We start from the raw sequence: 6,983 nt of genomic DNA, 5'->3' as shown, positions 1-6,983 counted from the left end.
AGGTGACTGCCCAAGACTTGGGTTCCGGGTACCAATGTGGAAGACTCATTTTGCGTTACCAGTTGCTGGCTTTGTTGTTGACATTTGTGGAATGAACCATATAATGGAAGATGCCTCTCTGTGTCTCTGTCTTTCATATAAACAAAAATAAATAAAGATTTTAATTAAAAAATGAGGGTAAACCAAATTCATTATCTATCTATCTATCTATCTATCTATCTATCATTTATCTATCATTTTACCATGCATGTACCCAGGAAATGTTGTATGAGGATACAGTGAGTAGGCAAGTCAGGAAGAGAGCTATCACCAGAAATTAAATCAGTGGGCACCTTGATCCTGCACTTGTAGACTCCAGAACTGTGAGCAACAGTTGCCTCTTGTTTAAATCACCCACGCCAGCAGCATTGTCTTATGACACCATGAGACAACTGAGACAATATATTAAGCTGGTCATTTTTTCCCAGATAATCCATTCATGTGTTCATTCATTTCCTCTGCAACACTCATACAGAGACACACTGCTGTATGCTCAAGAAGTAAATGCCTCAAATACTTGCTTGATGCATCTTGCATTCTTGATTTCCTAGTTCTCAAAAGTTGTTGACATGGGCTGGAACTGATGCCCTAGTTACTGTGGCATTCACTAAAAATTCAGCAAGAAAATGCACATTAGTATTTTTACTGTTGCTTTTCTTTTTTCTGATTCATATGAAAAAAATTAGCCTTCACTAACCCTTTTAATATTGAATCAGTCAATTTATACATCATCAACCAGCAGTGTCAAGAACATCTCGTGGCCGGCGCTGTGGTGTGGCGGGTGAAGCCACCACCTGAAGTGCTGATATCTCATATGAGCACCAGTTTGAGGCCCAGCTACTCCACTTCTGATCCAGCTCTCTGCTATGACCTAGGAAAGCAGTAGAAGATGGACCAGATTCTTGGGCCCCTGCACCCACATGGGAGACCTGGAGAAGTCTCCTGGCTCCTGGCTTCGGATTGGCTCAGCTCCAGCTGTTGCGGCCAATTGGAGAGTGAACCAGCGGATGGAAGACCTCTCTCTCTCTCTCCACCTCTCCTTCCCTCTCTGTGTAATTCTGACTTTCAAATACATAAATAAATCTTTAAAAAAAAAAAAGAACATCTCTCCATCATGGTATTACTTTTCTGTCTTTTAATTACTTCAAACCAAGGGCTGATCTTCTTTATTCAAGCAATAAAACATGTATTATTGAAAGTTAAGCACAGACCAGTCTTGCTGGCTATTCTGTCACAGAATAATGCTAAGAGGTGGGGTGGTGCCTTCCCTTCATTTTTAAGGCTAGACACCTGTAAGGGATAAAATATAAATTTTATACCTATCATCCTGGTTCATGAAGCCCCGTATCATTTTGTTGACCAACAGAATCTGATAAATTATTTATAAAAATATCACCTCCATGTTGAAAATATTATAAGTTAATATTTGCATTGTTATAATATTTTGACAAAGTATAAGCACCATTAGCCAGACATTATTTTAGGTGCTGAGAAAAATTAGTTAATAAAGAGAATAAAAGAAAATATTCATGTTCTCATTGGAATTTCATATTGGTTGGAAGGAGTGAGGAATCAACAAATAGGCTAGTGCATTTATCTAAATGAAATAAATCAAGAAGGTAATCAGAGCTATAGTGGAAAATAATACTCAGTCCCAATCAGCTTGAAAACTAGGTGTGACGTATTTGTCACCTTAAACGCCACCCTAAAAGATACACGGGTCAAACGCTGTGAACACCCAAGAATAAGACATTAAAATTAGTGGGGAAAGCTACCAATAATACCGGACACATAAAAAAATCAAAGTTAAAATGGTGAGGCCAAGAGTGGACATTTAGACTAATAGTTAAGACATTTACGTAGCACATTAGAAGTTCAATACTCAACCCTGGTTCTTTTTTTTTTTTTTTTCATCACAAATAGGACATTTTATTTATCACTATTAAAGTCTAAATTTTAAACAGATTCTTGGACTGGTGGTTCACATCCATCAGCTCGTTTGACTTTAGCATCTGTCTCATCCCCAGTGGCTTTTCCAAAACTACTACCTTCTCCATGAAGCTCCCTGAGTGTTCCCAATTCAAACTTCTTCAGCATCTTCACTTTTCTAACGAAGACATCATGGAGAGGTTAAATAGATTGGCAAGCCTTCTCTATGTCTTTTCCAATGCTGTCTGGGATCAATTTATTGACTACTTCTTTCAAATCATTTGTTTGCACCTACCGTGTCATGATTTCCATCAACTTCTTCTGGATCTGGCAGACCTGTTGGGGCTGAGCATAGGAAGTCTTCCGTATCTGATTGTTGCTTTTTTTTTGGTAAAACCAACACAGAACAGATGAAGCAAATAGCCGTCGGCAGCCTTGATATCAACATGAGTTGCAGTCATTGTCTGCCATTTTTTGACCATGGAGCACATTTTGTCACGGGTAAGATCCATGCTGTGGAAGTTAGGCAGTTTTTGCCTTGAACATCCTCAATCATCAGTTTGAATTTTCTAAATGCAACTTCATCATTCTCAGGTCAGCAAGACACACTTCACAAACACGACCCTTGAGACCCTAAGACACAATTTTGGTTCCTTGGGTCCTCGTGACCAGTGTTTTCCAAATATTTCGTATGTTGAACATAGCACGTGCTTTAACATCATACCAATCTTTCTTAGAAAATGAGTCCACCACTTCTTCTTAGCTCCTGTTTTGCTGCCTTTCGTAAGGTGCTTGTTCCTGCCTACCACCCTGGTGGTGCTCAGAGAGCCAAAAGGGCGGAAGTCAACCCTGGTTCTTGATTTCAGTTTTTTCCTAATACAGTCCCTTGGAGATAGCAGTGATGTCTGGAGTAATTGGACTCCTAATACCAATGTGGGAAACCTGTATTCAGTTTCCAGGCTCCCAGCTCTAGCCCTGGACCAGCCCCAACCATTGCAATCATTTGTGGAGTGAACCATCAGATGGTAGTTCACTTGTATTCTTTCTAATAAATAATAAATATAAATATAAATATAATTATAAATATAAACTGAAATCCATGATGCCAGTGTTGTGTTAAAGCAAATATTTGGGGGCTGGTGCTGCGGTGTAGTAGGTTAAGCCTCTGCCTTTGGCACCCACATTCTGTATGAGTGCCAATTCGTGTTCCAGCTGCTCCTCTTCTGATCCAGCTCTCTGCTATGGCCTGGGAAAAGCAACAGAAGATGGCCTGAGTGCAGGGTCCCCTGTACCACATGGAAGACCCAGAAGAAGCTCCTGGCACTTGGCTTCAGATTGACTCAGTCCAGCTGTTGCTAGCATTTGGGGAGTGAAAGAGCAGATGGAAGACTTCTTTCTCTGTCTCTCTCTCTCTCTGTAACTCTGCCTCTCAAATAAATAAATCAATCTTTTTTTAAAAAAAAGTAAATATTTGAGGGAGAAATGGTAGGTTAAAATAAAGAGGTGGGAGTGACTATGCTGTTATGCCTTGTAAATGATGATAAACATTTATTTTATTATGGAAGGTCTGGTGCCCAGGAAGTTCTAAAGCTGAAGAGCTTGTAGTTTTAAAAACATCTCTAAATGTTAAACAGAAGATAAACTTTGGGTGGTGATGATGGCAGGTGGGAAATGACGATGGCTCACATTAAAATCAGGTGTTGGCAGTAGATGTGTTCACATATTTCAAAGTAGATATCCACTCAGTTATTTATTAATGTTTGGGCTTTAAACATGGAAACAAATAGCAATAGTTGGAATTCTCGAAATAGTTGGACTGCACAATTTACTGAATGATATTGCTGTCTTCTAAGATTGTAGCAAGAGAAAAGCAATTTGGGGTACAGCACTCAGAAGGTCATATGCATTTACTAACAAGGGAGCAATAACCCAAATGGGCCTCATTAACTATAACGAATGGGCATTTCAATGTGAAATACACAAAGAAATACTGAAACTGGAATTGATCCCAGATAGGCACTTGACTACACTCAGCACGTGTCAGACTGTACTCCACCCTGTCAAGCTCCTGTTTCCCCATCACAACTGAGTGTACATCTTGCTAGAAATTGTATACTATTCACAATCGGAAGGTTCCTTTTCTCCTTACTCTAGCTTGTTTCAGTGAGTGAACTAACTAACTAAATAAACAAAACACATTCCAACAACAGCTGGAAGCATTCCAGCATAACCCTATCCAGGAAGCATTTTACCTCTATGACTGCATTTATGTACAGTACATAATATTTGATATTGAAAATAAATGACTATGTTAATGGTCTACATACTGACAAAAGTATACTTTTTTACTATTACTTTAGAGTGTACTAATTTTTCTTATTAAAAAAAAAAAGGGTAAAGCACTTTCATGCCAGAAGCATCCACACATTGGGTTTATTGATTTTATCAACTATATTGAAAGACCACATCTAGTTATTGATCTACATCATCTAGGTTTGTGTAAGTTCTCTATGATATTCACACAATGAATAGAATTGCCTAATGAGGCACTTCTCAGAATGAGCTCCTGTTTTTAACCAACACATGGCTCTGTCCTGGTAGACTAACAGATAAATCCCTACGATAAGCACATTCATGCAAATTTAAAAGAAAAACTTTATTTTGTATCTATGAATTGTAATATTTGTTTAAAAGATTGATTCCTAGTGCTGGTGGTGGTGGAATGCAATGAGCACCATTTTTTCAGGAAGGACTACTTGACAGATTTTTGGAAAAAATGAATTATTAATGTTTTATATCAAGAGCCTTCAGTATATTAAAACCATATTGTACCACTGTTGAGATCCTAGTATTAGAAAATAATAATAAACAAAAGTGTTTTGCATAGATATTTCCTGGTATCAGCATTTATATTAGTAAAAATTTAAAACAAATTGCTGACAAGTAAAGCCTTGTGCAACCATGTTGACAGAGTACAATCTAACCAGAAAAAAAGATACTAATAAAAATAGTCACAATATGAAGACACCAAGACTATGATACTTTAAACTATTGGGAGAGAGCATTTGGAATGATGGCTAAGACTCTGCTTGAAATATCAGTATCTCATATTACTAATACCTGTAAAACTTCTTAACTGGAAACTTTTAATTTTATTTTTAATAAAAGTAAATCTTTATTCAGATAAAAATTGCTTACAGAAAAGCTTGCACCCTAATTGTATGCTATGTTTCAGGAGTAAATCTAAATTAATAGATATGGAAAGTACTAGAATTAGCTATAGACCAGGGAACTTCAAACATAGAGAAAACAGAGCTGATATGTTAATATCACATAAAAGATGATGGAAGATGAGCTTGTGTACCACCATCTTACTGCTGCACTGCCATCTTAGGACAGTTCCCTATAACGGAAGCATGAATCAGCCAGTAACACAACCCCACTCAGAGGCCCCAGAGCCCATGCAAACAGCTCAAGTCTGCCTTATGCCCACCTACACTGAACCTGATGATATGAAGAAGTCTGACTATGTAAAGACTTAGTCTGTAGGAGAATGGTACAGTTTACCCTTGGCAGTAGTGAATCCCTCTCAGGTTTGTCTCTGAACAAACCTGTACTGGTTGTTGAGTTTGTGATCTGTCTCCTTTTAGCCTTGTTCCTATACTCTAACAGAGTTGAATTCAAGACTCCATGAAATATCTCAAGAAATGTCAACAAGGTTTGGCTCAAGCTGTGAAATAGCATCTGCCTTGTAAATCTGCAGAGATGGAAATGTTTTAAATCATCAAGGTCACAATAACAAAGCAAACATCATGGCTTATGAAAAGCAGCAACTTATATCTTCAAATTCTGGAATTTGGAAAGTCTAAGATCGGGAAGCAGTAAGATGGAGTTCTAATAGGGCTTGCTTCTGAGCATCAAATTACTGTGTTTTCCCAGTATCCTCACATAACGGAATAAATGAGAGTTCTCTCTCTTCATAGGTTTTATAAAGTCATTAATTCCATAAGTGAGGACTTCTCCTAATGGCCTAATCATCTCCCAAAAGCCCCACCTAACGCTGAAGGACTTCAGATTTTTGCATATGAATTTTGGGAGGATACCAACCTTCAGATTATAGCAGAATCTGAGCCTTTTATGTTGATCTCTTCGTGTGAGTAGGTGTGGTCCAGGAAGGCTATATTGGCTCCATTAGCAATACAAATGTTGAGGATACTGATAAAATTTGCAGTCCTTTATTGCTGGTGGTGGAGAGAGGGTTCATGTATTAAAAACTCTATCCTGGCCAGCGCCGTGGCTAACTAGGCTAATCCTCCGCCTTGAGGGGCCGGCACACCAGGTTCTAGTCCCGGTCGGGACACTGGATTCTGTCCCGGTTGCCCCTCTTCCAGGCCAGCTCTCTGCTGTGGCCTGGGAAGGCAGTGGAGGATGGCCCAAATCCTTGGGCCCTGCACCCCATGGGAGACCAGGAGAAGTACCTGGCTCCTGCCATCGGATCAGCGCGGTGCGCCGGCCACAGCACACCAGCCACGGTGGCATTGGAGGGTGAACCAACGGCAAAGGAAGACCTTTCTCTCTGTCTCTCTCTCTCACTGTCCACTCTGCCTGAAAACAAACAAACAAACAAACAAACAAACAAAAAACCTCTATCCTGAAGCTCAAAGCAATCAGGTTTATAAAGGCAAAAACCACAAAGAGAGGAGAGAGAATATGTGGTTGCTGGGATCTAGGGCAATATATTGTTAATAGGTCAAGCTGACCTAAGGCCCATGTGAAATGAATATGAATTACAATTTTGACAATACGAGTTACAATCTTAACATTAGTCCAGATATGGACCCAATCATATGTGGGTCATAGACAAATTACAATCTTACCAGTAATCCAGCATTATTGTTTATTTATTTATTTATTTATTTATTGACATGCAGAGTGGACAGTGAGAGAGACAGAGAGAAAGGTCTTCCTTTGCCATTGGTTCACCCTCCAATGGCGGCCCGCGAATCCAGGAGCCA

The 6,983-nt window shown here is 39.2% G+C and overlaps 1 pseudogene; it reads right to left on the bottom strand.

Moving 5' to 3' along the window:
• Positions 1 to 1,995: 1,995 nt before the first annotated feature.
• Positions 1,996 to 2,670, bottom strand: LOC100344516 (small ribosomal subunit protein eS1 pseudogene; annotated as a pseudogene).
• Between the last annotated feature and the right edge of the window lie 4,313 nt (positions 2,671 to 6,983).

The sequence above is a fragment of the Oryctolagus cuniculus genome, chromosome 13 (assembly GCF_051225735.1).
Source record: "Oryctolagus cuniculus isolate XC-2025 breed Fujian yellow rabbit chromosome 13, ASM5122573v1, whole genome shotgun sequence".
Classification (NCBI taxonomy): Eukaryota; Metazoa; Chordata; class Mammalia; order Lagomorpha; family Leporidae; genus Oryctolagus; species Oryctolagus cuniculus.
The sequence above is the reverse complement of the archived record's forward strand: the minus strand, read 5'-3'. Positions and strand labels throughout refer to the sequence as shown.